Genomic DNA, 19087 nt, shown 5'->3' with positions numbered 1-19087 from the left:
AGCTGGGGCTGCCCACCTGGAGCTGTGGCAGTGGAGACACAACCACTGCTGGAAGCAGGCCAGTATGAAGACAGGGGGCTTGGGAAACAGATACCCTGATGTGTTCTGCTCCCATCCTCTGCCTCCCATGGGTGGGACCCAACCAGAGCTGGAGGACAAGAGCATCACAGGAGCCAGCCCACAGGGCACAGAAGAGGACTGAGAGTAGGTGTGGGAGTCGGGGTAGAGAGCGACAAGGGCTAAATGGTGTGCCAGGCATTTTTTAAAATTCTGAATGAATAAACAACGAATGAATGAAGTGAGTCCAAGACCTGGCACTCAGTCAATGTTTGTTGAACTGCAGGAGTGAAAGGACCACAATCTCCTTTACTTCTTCTTGCTGCAGAGCCCTGACTACTGCTGCTCGTCATTCCAGACTTTCCACCCCCAACGCAGCCCTCCTCCTGTGCCCCACCCCTGCACCCTCCCCTAGCCTCTGCTGACCCCTCAGCGTTTCCTGCCAAAGAGTAAAATGTTTGAATTTAATTTGGGAGGTAACAGAGCAGAGCAGGGGTTGTTTTAACCAGAGTTAGAATATTATCAAAGAGAGGGCTTTAAGTCCTGAAATGATTCCCAGAATGTAAAATACATTCTAGAATGTTCAGAATTTTAAAATGAAAAATTCAGCATCACTGTATCTATGGAGAAAAATTGGTGGCTTCTGAGAAAGCTGCCCCAGACAGTTGCGTTATGAACTCTGGGTTCACCAGACACCTCATTATCTGATGCCTTGGGGCTGGCCGTTTTACGCTCAAATGGGCTCGTCACATCACAGGTTTTTATTGCAAAGATGTCTGGACTCTGCATTCATTAGGCCAGTAGCGGTGATGCTGAGGAATTGGGGGTGTATGAGAGAGATTCGTGTTAGCTTGAAGCCGCTGTTAGCAATCCACAGCTGCCTTCCTTCCACTTCCTTCTCCATGGGTGTCAGCATGGAGAACACTCAGCCCTGGATTCCTTGAACAATAATCCCCAAGATTCTGGATTTTGAAGACATAGAAATTATTTAAAAGTATTATTTGACCTGCTACTCTGGTTAGATTGTTTGTTTTCGCATGGAATGTGCAAGAGAAAACTGAGCACTAAATTAGGAGTTGTTGTTTATATATCAAAGCAAATTTTAAAAAGTAACTGCACACATATAGGAGCCTATTTTGTATTCAAGTCCTGAAATCATTTTTGTTCTAACTCAGATCCATACTATTAGCAATTGTCACCTCATGCCTCACAGACCTAGGCCAGTTAGTCCTCAGAGTTTAAGATGTCTTAGACAAAACCTAGAGCCAGATATATTGGAAGGAACAAGATGGGAACCATGATTCCAGATGGGCATAGCCCAGCTGATATAAGCCCACACGCAACAGCCCAGGGAACAACCCTGTCACTACCAAAAATTATTCACATCTCGAAAAGCAGGCTTCTGCCAGTGCTCATATGAACCCATGAGATAGAATCAAACTTGAGCTTTGAGCTGGAGCAGCCCAGTTCAGCCATAGCTATGACAGGATATGTCAATAAATTTCATTCAAGGTCTCCAGGGCCAAATTTCACAAAGTCAAATCCCAATTAGGATAACTGGCAACATTTTAGGAAGATCTGTAGATAAGATAATAGTACTACATCAACGTTAATTTTCTGATTTTGGACATTACATTATGGTTATATAAGAGAATGCCCTTGCTCTTAAGAAAACACAACAGAAATATTAGAGGGTGAAGAGACATCATGACTTATTCTCAAATGATTCAATAAACATAATCATTTGTGTATACAGAAAAGAAAGAGGATGATAGGGACTTCCCTGGCGGTCCAGTGATTAAGATTCTGGGCTTCCATTGCAAGGCATGCAGGTTTGATCCCTGGCTGGGATTGAAGATCCCACATGCTGCATGGTGTGGCCAAAAAATTAAAAAACAAAAAGAAGAAAGAGTATGATAAACCAAATGTAAAGTATTAATAATTAGGGTATCTGGGTAAAGGGAATATAACTTTTTTTAGTATTTTTGCAACTTTTCTATGTTTGAAATTACTTCATAATAAGGTTGATAGAAAACTAATTCAAAAAAAAAACAAACTAGAGGTGTCTTATGCCATCACTGAAGTGCAGTGATTTCAGTCATGCTATTGCTGCAAAGTGAGTAAGAAATGGCATCTCCTGTTTCGTCATCTTTGAGCTAAAATAAGTCATTTCCTCTTTCAGCTAAAGAACTCTTCTATTCATGGAGGCGAACGCTAAGGATGCTTTCCACATGAACCTTGAGGTAAGGGGAACTTGACACATCGCCCAACTGTCCTACCGTGCGCTTCATCCAGGCTCAGGAAAGGACTCTTCTCTCTTGGCTCACAGAGAGAATAGTTCCGAACCAGTCAACATCCACATTGTTGCATTCTGCTATTCTCAAAGACCTTTTTGATCTCCCCAGCCTATTCTGCCCAGAAAACCCTTCTCTGTTTTTCTCAAGGAAAATACCACACCTATTAATAGCTGATATCTCCTCGTGGTGCATTTATGGGAGATTTTAATTTTCTCTTCATAGTTGTCTGTACTTGAGACAATTTCAACAATGACTGTGCTATTCCTTTAAAATCAGAAAAAGAAATATTGTATTTGCTTTTGTTTTCCCAAGCAGCTCTGCATAAGTTCTTGCCATGGCTTTCTGTGTCCCCTTCAGCCCCTACTATTGTCACAGCTGCACGTCCCCTTCTTCTCAGCCCACTGACAGTCCTCATGGAAAGACTCAGACATGCTGGGCTCTGCATCTTCCCTATCTACCATCGGCAGGGAAAATCACTTCCTGGTCCCATGACCCACTGAACCCCAATCTACTGACTTGGATCTCACAGGTTGTTGTTTGCCTCTCCCCACCTACAATATCCTATTGCCATTTTGGAGTCGGAGTTGGGTAGAAGTACTTAACTCGCATATTCCCCCTTCATGCCAGATCAAATACCATGCTCCAACTCCATCTCCCCAGGATACCAGGCCCAGCTGATAAATAGGTCGTGAAGTATTATGAGCCCACTTGACAGATGGAGAAACCAAGCCTCAAGGCTACCCTCTGTATGTACTACAGAAAAATGGGATCTTGACTTCTGAGACCAACTTGGCACGTGTCACCCTGAGGATGCACTCTCTCTTTCAGAGCATGTTAAGTTAAGGACTCATGAGGATATGAAACTGACTAGGTCATGGGTAGATGAGAATTATCCTAGGATTTCCTGAGGTCACTCCAGGGTACTTGTTCCCCAATACTGAAAAGTGATGGTCCTTTGAGGACCATCTGATACGTCAGTGTCAAGAACCGAGCCTGGGCTTACCCTCGGGGCCAGAGTTTCTCACCTTTAGCACTGCTGACATTCTAGGACAGATAATTCTTTGTCGTGGAGGCTGTTTTGTGCATTGTAGCATGCTTAGCAGCACCCCTGGTCTCCACTCATTAAATGCCAGTATTCCACCCCCACCCCACTTGTGACAATCAACCATGTCTTCAGATGTCGCCTAGGGTTCCAGAGAGGAGAAAGTCCTCCCCTCAGTAGTGACAATAAAATCATGTTTCCAGACATTGCCAGGCGTCCCCTGGGTTGGGGGAGACAAAATCCCCCACAAGAAAAACCCCTGCTCTAAGTTACCTCAGCCCAGCAAGACTTGTATTTTTCACGCAAGTAGACTGAAATTTACAGTGTTCAGAGTAAACATTAGCAAGGACTTGAAGAAGGGATGCCATAAGTTGTCAAACTGCTTCCTCACAGCAAGACCCTTTGGCTTAAAGCCCAGGAGTATTTGGTAACACTGCAACCGGTGAATCAACCCAGCCAAACCACCAGCTTCTCGGAGTTTCTTTCTTCTTCCTAGGCTTCTGCCCCTTGATGCCAAATGCCTCATGAGGTTTGATTGAATGAAAGGCAAACGAGAGAGGACAGAGTAACACTAAATGCTTGAGCAATCCTTCCCTTCATGAGGTCCGGAAAAGCACAGCATGATCTAAATTGCGTTGCAAAGCACCAGGGCTGGTTGGCTACGCTTTTTTATTTATATGTATACTTATTTACAAACCAATCCACCCCTCATTATCCTCCACCCTCTACCCAACCTAGTGTTTGGCGTGAAAGTGTTGGCTTCTGATACCAGTAGGTATCTGTGAAAACACAGGCAAGAACTTGAGAGCAGTCCCATGGTTGTCCAAGAGAAACAGAAACACTGCTCAGTTTCAGGGTGAAAGGAACATCCAGAAAGCAATGTTCATAAAAGAATTCAGAGGAAACAAAACGGTCCCTATAAAGGAGGATTAGAATTAAGAGTAGAATCACACTTCCTGTCTGAGACCCCACCGGCAGTGCCACAGTCCATTTTGTGGCCTTCAGTCTGGTTTCTGGTCTCTTTGAACTGTTAACCCTTCAATCCTGTCCAGTGGTGATGACCCCTCCCTAACAACCTCTCCCTGGCACCTCCTCCCCAGAGTGGAACAGAATGCCACTCTGCATGGCATGCCAGGTTCTTTTGCAGGAGGTTGGCATCCTTTAGGCTCTGCCCATTCCAACCCTCCCACATCCAGCTCTTTCCCAGGCTCCCATCTACACATCTTTGACCTTAACTCTCCCCAAACTGCAAGAGACTAGGAGGAACTTCGAAGCAGCCCAGGGCGCTGGGGAGGATGGGCCCATCCATAGAGTATGCTTTGAGGTCACCCTAAAACTCTAAGCCTATAATGTTTTCCCCCACAGTGCTTGCCTACCAGAGTCCTTCAAATGCCTATCATTTGAGCCTGCATTGACTGAAGCAGGGCATTGTTCAAAACCTACACATTTACCTAAGAAGGGTAAGAAATTAATACATGGATAGGAATTTGTTTGTCAGATTAGCTTGTTGGTACCTCTCTAAGAAGGGGGCCATGAGGTTGGGACACAGGACAGGTTAATTTTTGGGGGGTTTTTTTAAGTATAGTTGACTTACAATGTTGTGTTAATTTCTGCTGTATAGAAAAGTGATTCAGTTATATGTATGTAAGTATATATATATGTATATATATATACACACACATTCTATTTTATATTCATTTCCATTATGGTTTGTCATAGGGTATTAAATATAGTTTCCTGTACTATACAGTAGGACCTTGTGGTTTATCCATTCTATATATTATAGCTTACATCTGCTAACCCCAAACTTTATTTTTTTTAACATCTTTATTGGAGTATAATTACTTTAAAATGGTGTGTTAGTTTCTGCTTTATAACAAAGTGAATCAGCTATATATATATACATATACGCCCATATCTCCTCCCTCTTGCATCTCCCTCCCACCCTCCCTGTGCCCACTCTAGGTGGGCACAAAGCACCGAGCTGATCTCCCTGTGCTATGTGGCTACTTCCCACTAGCTATCTATTTTACATTTGGTAGTGTATATATGTCCATGCCACTCTCTCACTTCGTCCCAGCTTACCCTTCCCCCTTCCCATGTCCTCAAGTCCATTCCCTACGTCTGTATCTTTATTCTTCTCCTGCCCCTAGCTTCTTCAGAACCTTTTTTTTATTTAGATGCCATATATCTGTTAGCATACAGTATTTGTTTTTCTCTTTCTGACTTACTTCACTCTGACAGTCTCTAGGACCATCCATCTCACTACAAATAACTCAGTTTCATTTCTTTTTATGGCTGAGTAATATTCCATTGTATATATGTGCCACATCTTCTTTATCCATTCTTCTGTCGATGGACACTTAGGTTGCTTCCATGTCCTGGCTTTGTAAATAGACCTGCAATGAACATTGTGGTACATGACTATTTTTGAATTATGGTTTTCTCAGGGTATATGCCCAGTAGTGGGATTGCTGGGTCGTATGGCAGTTCTATTTTTAGTTTTTTAAGGAACCTCCATACTGTTCCCCATAGTGGCTGTATCAATTTACATTCCCACCAACAGTGAAAGAGGGTTCCCTTTTCTCCTCACCCTCTCCAGCATTTATTGTTTGTAGATTTTTGATGATGGCCATTCTGACTGGTGTGAGGTGATACCTCATTGTAGTTTCGATTTGCACTTCTCTAATGATTAATGATGTTGAGCATTCTTTCATGTGTTTGTTGGCAATCTGTATATCATCTTTGGAGAAATGTCTGTGTAGTTCTTCTGCCCATTTTTGCATTGGAGTTGTTTGTTTTTTTGATATTGAGCTACATGAGCTGCTTGTAAATTTTGGAGATTAATCCTTTGTCAGTTGCTTCATTTGCAAATATTTTCTCCCATTCTGAGGGTTGTCTTTTTGTCTTGTTTATGATTTCCTTGGCTGTGCAAAAGCTTTTAAGGTTCACTAGGTGTCATTTGTTTATTTTTGTTTTTATTTCCATTTCTTTAGGAGGTGGGTCCAAAAGGATCTAGCTGTGATTTATGTCACAGAGTATTCTGCCTATGTTTTCCTCTAAGAGTTTTATAGTGTCTGGTCTTACATTTAGGTCTTTAATCCATTTGGAGTTTATTATTGTGCATGGTGTTAGGGAGTATTCTAATTTCATTCTTTTACATGTAGCTGTCCAGTTTTCCCAGCACCACTTATTAAAGAGACTGTCCTTTCTCCATTGCATATTCTTGCCTGCTTTGTCAAATATAAGGTGACCATATGTATATAGATTTATCTCTGGGCTTTCTATCCTGTTCCATTGATCTATATTTCTGTTTTTGTGCCAGTACCATACTGTCTTGATATCTGTAGCTTTGTAGTATAGTCTGAAGTCAGGGAGCCTGATTCCTCCAACTCAGTTTCTCTTTCTCAAGATTGCTTTGGCTATTTGAGGTCTTTTGTGTTTCCATGCAAATTGTGAAATGTTTTGTTCTAGTTCTGTGAAAAATGCCATTGATAGTTTCATAGGGATTGCATTGACTCTGTAGATTGCTTTAGGTAGTATAGTCATTTTCACAATGTTGATTCTTCCAATACAAGAACATGGTATATCTCTCCATCTGTTTGTATCATCTTTAATTCCTTTCATCAGTGTCATAGTTTTCTGCATACAGGTCTTTTGTCTCCTTAGCTAGGTTTATTCTTAGGTATTTTATTCTTTTTGTTGTAATGGTAAATGGGAGTGTTTCCTTAATTTCTCTTTCAGATATTTCATCATCAGTGTATAGGAATGTCAGATATTTCTGTGCATTAATTTTGTATCCTGCTACTTTACCAAATTCATTGATTAGCTCTATTAGTTTTCTGGTAGCATCTTTAGGATTCTCTGTGTATAGTGTCATGTCATCAGCAAACAGTGACAGCTTTACTTCTTCTTTTCCAAATTGGATTCCTTTTATTTCTTTTCCTTCTTTGATTGCTGTGGCTAAAACTTCCAAAACTATGTTGAATAATAGTGGTGAGAGTGGACAACCTTGTCTTGTTCCTGATCTTAGAGGAAATGGTTTCAGTTTTCCACCATTGAGAACGATGTTGGCTGTGGCTTTGTCATACATGGCCTTTATTATGTTGAGGTAAGTTCCCTCTATGCCTACTTTCTGCATGGTTTTTATCATAAATTGGTGTTGAATTTGTCAAAAGCTTTTTCTGCATCTATTGAGATGATCATATGGTTTTTCTCCTTCAATTTATTAATATGGTTTATCACGTTGATTGATTTGCCTATATTGAAGAATCCTTGCATTTCTGGCATAAATCCCACTTGATCATGGTGTATGATCCTTTTATTGTGCTATTGGATTCTGTTTGCTAGTATTTTGTTGAGGATTTTTGCATCTGTGTTCATCAGTGATATTGGCCTGTAGTTTTCTTTCTTCGTGACATCTTTGATTTTGGTATCAGGGTGATGGTGCCCTCATAGAATGAGTTTGGGAGTGTCCCTCCCTCTGCTACATTTTGGAAGAGTTTGAGAATGATGGGTGTTAGCTCTTCTCTAAATGTTTGATCGAATTCACCTGTGAAGCCATCTGGTCCTGTGCTTTTGTTTGTAGGAAGATTTTTAATCACAGTCTCAATTTCAGTGCTTGTGTTTGGTCTGTTTATATTTTCTATTTCTTCCTGGTTCAGTCTCAGAAGGCTGTGCTTTTCTAAGAATTTGTCCATTTCTTACAGGTTGTGCATTCTATTGGCATACAGTTGCTTGTAGTAATCTCTCATGATCCTTTGTATTTCTGCAGTGTCAGTTGTTACTTCTCCTTTTTCATTTCTAATTCTATTGATTTGAGTCTTTTCCCTTTTTTTCCTGATGAGTCTCACTAATGGTTCATCATTGTTGTTTATCTTCTCAAAGAACCAGCTTTTAGTTTTATTGATCTTTGCTATTGTTTCCTTCATTTCTTTTTCATTTTTTTTCTGATCTGATCTTTATGATTTCTTTCCTTCTGCTAACTTTGGGTTTTTTGTGTTTTTTCTCTCATTGCTGTAGGTGTAAGTTTAGGTTGTTTATTTGAGATGTTTCTTGTTTCTTGAGATAGGATTGTATTGCTATAAACTTCCCTCTTAGAACTGTTTTTGCTGCATCCCATAGGTTTTGGGTCATCTTGTTTTCATTGTCATTTGTTTCTAGGTGTTTTTTTTAATTTCCTCTTTGGTTTCTTCAGTGATCTCTTGGTTATTCAGTAGTGTATTGTTTAGCCTCTGTGTGTTTGTATTTTTTACAGATTTTTTCCTGTAATTGATATCTAGTCTCATAGTGTTGTGGTCTGAAAAGATACTTGATATGATATCAATTTTCTTAAATTTACGAAGGCTTGATTTGTGACCCAAGCTATGATCTATCCTGGAGAATGTTCCATGAGCACTTGAGAAGAATGTATATTCTGTTGTTTTTGGATTGAATGTCCTATAAATATCAAAAAGTCCATCTTGTTTAATGTATCATTTAAAGCTTGTGTTTCCTTCTTTATTTTCCTTTGGATGATCCGTCCATTTGGTGAAAGTGGAGTGTTAAAGTCCCCACTATGATTGTTTTACTGTCAATTTCCCCTTTTTTGGCTGTTAGCATTTGCCTTATGTATTGAGGTGCTCCTATTTTGGGTGCATAAATATTTACAATTGTTCTATCTTCTTCTTAGATTCAACCCTTGATCATTATGTAGTGTCCTTCTTTGTCTCTTATAATAGTCTTTATTATAAAGTCTATTTTGTCTGATATGAGAATTGCTAGCCCAGCTTTCTTTTGATTTCCATTTGCATGGAATATCTTTTTCCATCCCTTCACTTTTAGTCTGTATGTGTCCCTAGGTCTGATGTGGGTCTCTTGTAGACAGCATATGTATGGGTCTTGTTTTAGTCTCCATTCAGCCAGTCTATGTCTTTTGGTTGGAGCATTTAATCCATTTACATTTAAGGTAATTATTAATATGTATGTTCCTATGACCATTTTCTTAATTGTTTTGGGTTTGTTATTATAGGTCTTTTCCTTCTCTTGTGTTTCCTGCCTAGAGAATTTCCTTTAGCATTTGTTGTAAAGCTGGTTTGGTGGTGCTGAATTCTCTTAGCTTTTGCTTGCCTGTAAAGGTTTTAATTTCTCTGTCGAATCTGAATGAGATCCTTGCTGGGTACAGTAATCTTGGTTGTAGGATTTTCCCTTTCACCACTTTAAATATTTCTTATCACTGCCTCCTGGCTTGCAGAGTTTCTGCTGAAAGGTCAGCTGTTAACCTTATGGTGACTCCCTTGTATGTTATTTGTTATTTTTCCCTTGCTGCTTTTATTATTTTTTCTTTCTATTTTTTTTGATAGTTTGATTAATATATGTCTTGGCATGTTTCTCCTTGGATTTATCCTATTTGGGACTCTCTGTGCTTCCTGCAATTGATTGACTATTCCCTTTCCCATATTAGGGAAATTTTCAACTATAATCTCTTCAAATATTTTCTCATTCTCTTTCTTTTTCTCTTCTTCTTCTGGGACCCCTATAATTCGAATGTTGGTGCATTTAATGTTATCCCAGAAGTCTCTAAGACTGTCCTCAATTCGTTTCTTTCCTTTTTCTTTATTCTGCTCTGCCATAGTTATTTCCACTAGTTTATCTTCCAGGTCACTTATCCGTTCTTCTGCCTCAGTTATTCTGCTATTGATTCCTTCTAGAGAATTTTTAATTTCATTTATTGTGTTGTTCATCATTGTTTGTTTGCTCTTTAATTCTTCTAGGGCCTTGGTAAACGTGTCTTGTATTTTCTCCATTCTATTTCCAAGATTTTGGATCATCTTTACTATCATTACTCTGAATTCTTTTTCAGATAGACTGCCTATTTCCTCTTCATTTGTTTGGTCTGGTGGGGTTTTACGTTTCTCCTTCATCCGCTGTGTATTTCTCTATCTTCTCATTTTGCTTAACTTACTGTGTTTGGGGTATCCTTTTCACAGGCTGCAGGTTCATAGTTCCTGTTGTTTTTGGTGTCTGCCCCCAGTGGCTAAGTTTGGTTCAGTGGGTTGTGTAGGCCTCCTGGTAGAGGGGATTGGTGCCTGTGTTCTGGGGGATGAGGCTGGATGTTGTCTTTCTGGTGGGCAGGACCATGTCCCGTGGTGTGTTTTGGGGTGTCTGTGACCTTATTATGATAATAGGCAGCCTGTCTGCTAATGGGTGGGGTTTTGTTCCTATCTTGGTAGTTGTTTGGCATAGGGTGTCTAGCACTGTAGCTTGCTGGTCGTTGAGTGGAGCTGGGTCTTAGTGTTGAGATGGAGATCTCTGGGAGAGCTTTTGCCATGTGATATTATGTAGCCTGGAGGTCTCTGGTGGACCAATTTCCTGAACTTTGCCCTCCCACCTCAGAGGCCCAGGCCTGACAGCCAGCATCAAGACCCTGTCAGCCACATGGCTCAGAAGACAGCCAGCATCAAGACCTTGTCAGCCACATGGCTCAGAAGAAAAGGGAGGGAGAAACAAAGAGAAAAAGAAAGAGAATGAAAGAGAAAGAAAGGAAGGAAGGAAGGAGGGAAGGAAGGAAGGAGGAAAGGAGGAAAGGAAGAAAGGAAGAAGGAAGGAAGGAAGGAAGGAAGGAAGGAAGAAAGAAAGAAAGAAAGAAAGAAAGAAAGAAAGAAAGAAAGAAAGAAAAAGGAAGGAAGGAAGGAAGAATGGAAGGAAGGAAGAAAGAAAATAAAAAGAAATAAAGTTATTAAAATAAAAACATTATTATAAATTTAAAAATAAAAAGGTAATAAAAGAAAAAAGAAAGGAAGAAAGAAGAGAGCAACCAAACCAAATAACAAATACACCAATGATAACAAGTGCTAAAAACTATACTAAAAAAAAAAAACACACAGAGAGAACCCTAGGCCAAATGGTAAAAGCAAAGCTATACAGACAAATGACACAAAGAAGAATACACATACACACTCACAAAAAGAGATAAAGGGAAATATATATATATATATCTGTAAATTAAAAAAAGGAAAAGAGCAACCAAATCAATAAACAAATCTACCAATGATAATAATCTCTAAATACTAAACTAAGATAAACATAAAACCAGAAACAAATTAGATGCAGAAAGTAAACCCCAAGTCTACGGTTGCTCGCAAAGCCCACCACCTCAATTTGGGATGATTTGTTGTCTATTCAGGTATTCCACAGATGCAGGGTACATCAAGTTGACTGTGGAGATTTAATCTTCTGCTCCTGAGGCTGCTGGGAGAGATTTCCCTTTCTCTTCTTTGTTCGCGCAGCTCCCGGGGTTCAGCTTTGGATTTGGACCCGCCTCTGCGTGTAGGTCACCTGAGGGCATCTGTTCTTCGCTCAGACAGGACAGGGCTAAAGGAGCAGCTGCTTCGGGGGCTCTGGCTCACTGAGGAGGGGGGAGGGAGGGGTACGGATGCGGGGCGAGCCTGCGGTGGCAGAGGCCGTCATGACATTGCACCAGCCTGAGGCGTGCCGTGCGCTCTCCCAGGGAAGTTGCCCCTGGATCACGGGACCCTGGCAGTGGCGGGCTGCACAGGCTCCCAGGAGGGGAGGTGTGGATAGTGACCTGTGCTCACACACAGGCTTCTTGGTGGCGGCAGCAGCAGCCTTAGCGTCTCACGCCCGTCTCTGGGGTCCGCGCTGTTAGCCGTGGCTGGCGCCCGTCTCTGGAGCTCCTTTAAGTGGTGCTCTGAATCCCCCCTCCTCACGCACCCCAAAACAATGGCCTCTTGCCTCTTAAGCAGGTCCACATTTTTTCCCGGACTCCCTCCCGGCTAGCCATGGCGCACTGGCCCCCTTCAGGCTGTGTTCACGCCGCCAACCCCAGTCCTCTCCCGGCTAGCCATCCGAAGCTCAAGCCTCAGCTCCCAGCCCTCCCGCCCCGGCGGGTGAGCTGACAAGCCTCTTGGGCTGGTGAGTGCCGGTCGGCTCTGATCCTCTGTGCGGTAATCTCTCCGCTTTGCCCTCCGCACCCCTGTTGCTGCGCTCTCCTCCGTGGCTCCGGAGCTTCCCCCCTCCGCCACCCAAAGTCTCCACCCGCAAGGGGCTTCTAGTGTGTGGAAACCTTTCCTCCTTCACAGCTCCCTCCCACTGGTGCAGGTCCCGTCCCTATTCTTTGTCTCTTTTTTCCTTTTTTCTTTTGCCCTACCCAGGTACGTGGGGAGTTTCTTGCCTTTGGGGAGGTCTGAGGTCTTCTGCTAGCGTTCAGTAGGTGTTCTGTAGGAGGTGTTCCACATGTAGATGTATTTCTGGTGTATTTGTGGAGAGGAAGGTGAGGTCCACGTCTTACTCTTCCACCATCTTGAAGGTCCCCCCTAACCCCAAATTTACACTCCATCCTTTCCCCAACCCCCTTCCCTTGGCAACCAGAAGTCTGTTTTTTTGTGTTCAGACATCTGTTTCTGTTTTGTAGACAGGTTCATCTGTGTCATATTTTAGATTCCACATATAAGAGATATCATATGGTATTTGTCTTTCTCTTTCTGCCTTACTTCACTTCGTATGATAATCTCCATTTGCATCCATGTTGCTGCAGATGGCGTTATTTCATTCTTTCTTATGGCTGAGCAGTACTCCATTGTGTACGTGTCCCACATCTCCTTTATCCATTATCTGCAGGACAGGTTGATTGTGATTGGAGCGGAAGGACTGAAATGATTGAGGTATTGAGCGCCAGACCTGCACCATCGAGCACACTAGCCACTGGCTTCAAGTGGTAATTTTAATGTAAATTCATTGAAATTATATAATATTAAAAATTCAAGTCCTCGGTTACACTGGCCACATTTCAAATGTTTGACAGTCACATATGGTTATGGTTGCCGTATTGGACAGAGAAGACATAGACCATTTCCATCACCGTAGGGAGTTCTGTTGTGTGGAACTCCTCTTGACTTTGCTGGTACTGCCAATGCAGAGTTCTGGGAAGCAGAGGGAGCCTGAAATTACCTCTGTGTAGGGAAGGACAGAGAGGAGTAGGAGAGAGAACAGAATTCGAAAGAGAAAGCAAAAGGGCACCAAAGGCAAACTTTGTGTGCTTTTCCCAGACTCCAGCCCTGAGCAAACATGAAGCCACCCCACCACAAAGCTCTTGGTGTTGACACCTGCAAATAAAGGAGCAGTTGGCATTGGCTTTGGGCCCCATTTCCTCCATTGTATGGCCCCTGGGATCTGCGGCTCCTTGTGGAGCAAATGACCCTGTCCTGATTCTGGAGCCAAGAGGGACACAGGGGTCACTGGGCTCCCAGCCAAAGGGATATCATCACCATGGCGGCACATGGCAGCTCCTCAGTAACCAAGAGTCCTAAAGCAAGGATACTTGGGAGTTCCTAAATCAAGAGACATTCAGGGAGAAAGGAGAACCTTCTCCATCTGGAATTAGACCTCCACTCAAAGAGTCAGAGAGACGTGGAGGATCTGGGAGCATTCACCTCTTACTGACCACTGGTTCACACTCACGTAGAACTTGCAGTCCCGTGGAGCATTTTCATAACATTAATTCATCTCATCCTCACAATAGTTGGCTGAGGAAAGCAAGACAGATGTGACCCGCTCGACAGTTTCTATTAAAAGAAATTCATCTCAGAAAGAGGAAGAGATGGGCCCAAATCGATCTGACTGAGAAATGGCAGAACCAGCTCTAGAAACCACTGTCCAATTCTTTCTGCAGCTTGCGTCGCCTCTCAGGTGAATGAGGGTTATTTTGTACCTGTCCAGATCCCTAAGTGTACCAGCCCCAAAGTGTGTGACCTCCACCTGGATCATACTGCAACCTCAGTTCACATCCAGCCCCAAGGCCTGACCATCTCGTGGACTCTTCATTACCAAATAACACTTGCGAACGGCCAAGCAAAGGACTAGACTGAGAACAAGGATATGACTTTTCCTGGAAGACCCCCCTCCCAGACAAACATTAATGGTAAAGAGGAAATGGCGCGCATGACAGCCTGGGCACCAGAGCTGCCAAGTCTGTTCTCCTGTGCCCAAGACGCAGGAAGATACAGTTTTCCTGGCTCCCAAAACTCTGAGTCTGCAGTGGGAGACCCTGGAACATGCGGGTGGCTTTTGTTTGCTAGAAAAGTATCCAGAAAACTGAATCAGATTCGTCCATTTATAGGACTTAAAGTGGTTGGTGCCAAATATTTATGACTTTCCTCAAATTTGAGAAAATGTCTCACAATGTGGGAGCTATTTATATACATGGCTAAATAACCAATCAGATTCCGTATTTTCTTGGACAGAACATGCACATCAAAAAACAGATAGGCAGAGTAATTATTGGACTTTCACTTTTAATGACTCCTAGCACTAAATCTGCCATTGTCCAGAGAACTGAAAAGAAAAAAATCAAAAGGATATTCAAACAGATAAAGTAGGGCTTCCCTGGTGGCGCAGTGGTTGGGAGTCTGCCTGCCGGTGCAGGGGACGTGGGTTCGTGCCCCGGTCCGGGAAGATCCCACATGCCGCGGGGCAGCTGGGCCCGTGAGCCATGGCCGCTGAGCCTGCGCGTCCGGAGCCCGTGCTCCGCAAGGGGAGAGGCCACAACAGTGAGAGGCCCATGTACCGCAAAAAAAAAAAACAAACAAACAGATAAAGCAATAGTGAGGATATGATTACTTCGAACGTGCCCAATAAAGTAATACCCCAGCCACAAGCTACTTTGTTCCTTCCCTTCACAGCAGCATACTGAGAGTGCTCACTCACACCCACCTTTTCCACCCGTAGGCCACTAGGGTTGAAAACATACCCATTTCACCAATTAGACCACTGAGCTGTCCGTGCCAGACGTTGATGAAATCATCCCCCAAAGGCCAGATGCCTGGCTAAAAGCAGACTAAACCATGGGCGTGTAACACTCACCAAAAAAGTCCTGAGAAAACCAGTCCCAGGTTTGCTTTAGGAGCTCATAATACAACCAAGGACCCAGACTCTTTTTATCTGGGGACCCTTCTCTTCCACCCTCTCTCTTTTGACCAGGGAGGAAAATCTTCCCCAGCAGACCCCAGAAGACTTCTGCCATGTCTCAGTGCCCAGAACTGGGTGGAATAACCAGTCCTAAACCAATCACAGATAAGTGGGAAGTGAGGTTACCACAGTTACCTTAGAATAACACCCCATCTGCTGGGACTGGACAGCCGACAGCTGACAAAACTGGGCTCTGTGTACAAAAACAAAGGGGAAATGGTTGTCGGAGAAGCAACCAGGAGCATCTGCATACCCATTTATATGCAGGGCTGTGAATAGAGAGAGAAGAGGGACTTTCTGCTCATCATCCCTCAGGTAGCCTCCCCAGGGAAGCCCCAACCTCCTTGAGTAGGTCAAATCTGCCTGCTCTTGGCTCTCATGGCCCCTGCAGAGCTCCTTCTTAATACTTCTGTCATTTACACTAAAGTGTTATACTAGCTTTTCTCTTCTCTACCAGCCTGACTACTAGGAGGGTTGCTTTAGCACAAGACTAAGTTATCAAGGCCCTGCCCGTGTCTGCTGCATCAGAGATGCTCAGTGGACGTTTGAAAGACGGATGGATGGATGGATGGATGGATAGGTGTTCCAGCCACTAAACTAGAGTCATCCTGAAGTCTTCTGAAAATGCATTTAAAGGGGTGAACCCTGGTTCTCATTCCTCCTTCCTTTTTCTCTAAAGGAGTCTGCACTGGGAGTACTTTTTGCTCTCCCCACAGATCCAGCCTAGCTCAGATCCCTGGCCATTACATCTTTGATTGGACAGGTGGCTTTTCTGCTAAGAGAGGGCTCCTGAGGGAAGCTGAGCAAAGGGGAAAGAAGAAAAAATAGAGTAAATATAAGCCAGTAAGAGAGACAAGTAATTATCTTGCTGTGTAAGTAGCCCAGATGCTTTGAACGAAGAAGGAAGTTTGAAAGAACATATCGTACAAGAATGAGAACAGGTGATTAAATCAGGTAGGGACAGGATGTGCCGGTACAAGATGGAGCAAGGTAAGGGGAGAGAGAGACTTTGGTACTGGGAGTGGTTTCAGGATGCGGCAGAGATGCTCAGATTTCTGGCCATAGACAAGAGAGTGGGGCTTTAACCCTTGAGTCCACCAGCTGCCCCTCTTCCTTACCACCCTTTGGACTTCCAGATTCTCCCACTTTCTCCACCTTCTTTCCCTCTTTTCCACACTTTAAACTTCTAATTCCTTTTGCTTCGTATCCCAAGGATGACCAGAAGCTGAGGGGCCGGGCTAAAACAAGTACACAGCTTCGCAGAGAGAACCCAGCTGAACTTCTTAAACTCTGCTTTAATAAGATGACCGCACCCTTTTCTGAGGCTCAGTGCAAGGGGTTTTTCCATGAAATTGCCTCTCATCCACTTGTCAGAAGCTTAATGGCAAATAATAGCTAGTTGCCCCAGGGGATTTAAAATAACCCTAAGATGGACATAATAATGGAATTCTGAGAAGTGGAGGGAGTTCTTAAAAACAAGTGAGCAGGACATCAAGAAATGTTGAAACCCCTCTTTATTGCTATTGCCCAAGAGATGGGTCACGTGCTCAGACACAGCCACTAATTAACACGGGGAGGTTGCCTGTCAACAACTGAAAATTGTGCCATGACACATATAACCAATGTCTGTACCTCACCCTAGTGGGGACTTCGTCCATGTATTTACATTCCAAAACGCCAGGTGTCCATGAAGTGATTGTTTTTATGGAGTTAAAATTTTTATTGGGATTTTCCCCCGCAATTATAAAAGTAATAACTTTTAATTTTATTTAGGTATTTTAGTAACACTTTATTTTATTACAAAAATAATATTTTTTAATTTTAGAATCATCCTCCCAGAGATAACCACTGCTAATATACCGGGTGCATATATATATTCCCAGTTTTTCTTCTGTGCACATATGGAGATACATATATTAGAATTGAGGTCAAACACATCCACTTTCTGTACCCAGTTATCTTCTTTCTTTCACATGTTTCCATATCATTAAAAGTTTTATCACATTATTTTTAAAATTAAACAATATTTTGCTGAATATCTATACCATGATCTAGTTAAATAAGCCTTTATGATTTGATATTTAGATTTTTTTCCCAATATTTCCCAATATTTATTTTTTTATAAATAGCACAGGGAGGATGTTTTGTGTGCGTACAAAATTGTTTTTGCACATTTCTTTTCCTTTGGATAAATTTCTAGAAGTGTATTTTCCAATTCAAAGTGTATCTACAACAGTATGGAGGTTCCTTAAAAAACTAAAAATAGAACTGCCATACGACCCAGCAATCCCACTACTGGGCATATACCCTGAGAAAACCATAATTCAAAAAGAGTCATGTACCACAATGTTCATTGCAGCTCTATTTACAACAGCCAGGACATGGAAGCAACCTAAGTGTCCATCGACAGATGAATGGATAAAGAAGATGTGGCACATATATGCAATGGAATATTACTCAGCCATAAAAAGAAACGAAATTGAGTTATTTGTAGTGAGGTGGATGGACCTAGAGTCTGTCACACAGAGTGAAGTAAGTCAGAAAGAGAAAAACAAATACCGTATGCTAACACATATATATGGAATCTAAAAGCAACAACAACAACAAATGGTTCTGATGAACCTAAGGGCAGGACAGGAATAAAGACGCAGACGTAGAGAATGGACTTGAGGACATGGGAAGAGGTAAGGGTAAGCTGGGACAAAGAGAGTGGCATGGACATATATACACTACCAAATGTAAAATAGATAGCTAGTGGGAAGCAGCTGCATAGCACAGGGAGATCAGCTCGGTGCTTTGTGCCCATCTAGAGGGGTGGCATAGGGAAGGTGGGAGGGAGACGCAGGAGGGAGGAGATATGGGGATGTATGTATATGTATAGCTGATTCACTTTGTTATAAAGCAGAAACTAACACAACATTGTAGAGCAATTATACTCCAATAAAGATGTTAAAAATAAAGAGAAAAAATTAAAATGACAGGCAACTATGTATACTGTTCTAAAAAAAAAAAAAAGTGTATCTACATTCTTAAGGCTTTTAACATGTATTACCAGAAAGATTTCACCAATTTACACTCAGAAGGCAAGTTGCCAGCCCCGCCTCTACTGTTGAATAGCCACAAGCATTTGCAAACTCAGTGATACCATCCAGAAACCTCACGGTATTGGGAAAAGAATAAAATAAATATTTTATAAGAAAATACTTTGAAAATTGGAAATCCTATCAAAAAACACATCGCCATTATTATCAATTTTTAAACCACCCAATATAGACAAGACATTCCCCTCTCAACCACGTACACCAATGATTTAGAGCCCATTAGAGAATAAAATCCTTACCAACTTCTCTCTAAATGCAGCTGACACCCAATACATTTACTTATTCAAAACCATTTATTGAGATTTATATTAAGGATGAGGAACATAGAAGAAAAACTAATAAAATAATAAACACTGTTCTTGACATCCATGAGCTACCGGCCTGGGCAGGTTCAGGAAGAAAGATAAATCAGGTTTCATTATCAGTTCTATGATAGGGTCAGGTCCTGGGTGCTCTGTGGACAGGGCATCCCCTGCTTTGGGGAGACCCAAGGAAGTCCCTGCCTGAAGGAAGGAAAGCTGAAATTGAGGTGAAGGAGGCAGCTGGGCTTTTGAGTGGGCAGCCATGTGTCAATCTTTATTGCTTCTGAAACAGCATGGAGAGATCACATTTTCCATGCAGCCCTG

General features: G+C 42.3%; 1 protein-coding gene across 1 annotated transcript in view; it reads left to right on the top strand.

The window, feature by feature from the left end:
• The window catches only part of PRLR (prolactin receptor), a 173858-nt gene that overhangs the window by 110774 nt on the left and 43997 nt on the right, over positions 1-19087 (top strand). The window contains exon 2 of the mRNA XM_022599461.2: positions 2240-2300. The gene's annotated coding sequence lies outside the window, so the exon portion shown is untranslated. The remainder of the gene's footprint in view (positions 1-2239; positions 2301-19087) is intronic.

Source organism: Delphinapterus leucas, chromosome 3, assembly GCF_059928025.1.
Source record: "Delphinapterus leucas isolate spDelLeu-1000000601 "Yukka" chromosome 3, BTC_Dleu_Yukka2, whole genome shotgun sequence".
Taxonomy (NCBI): domain Eukaryota; kingdom Metazoa; phylum Chordata; class Mammalia; order Artiodactyla; family Monodontidae; genus Delphinapterus; species Delphinapterus leucas.
Note: the sequence above shows the minus strand (reverse complement) of the source record. Positions and strands in the feature narration are given on the sequence as shown.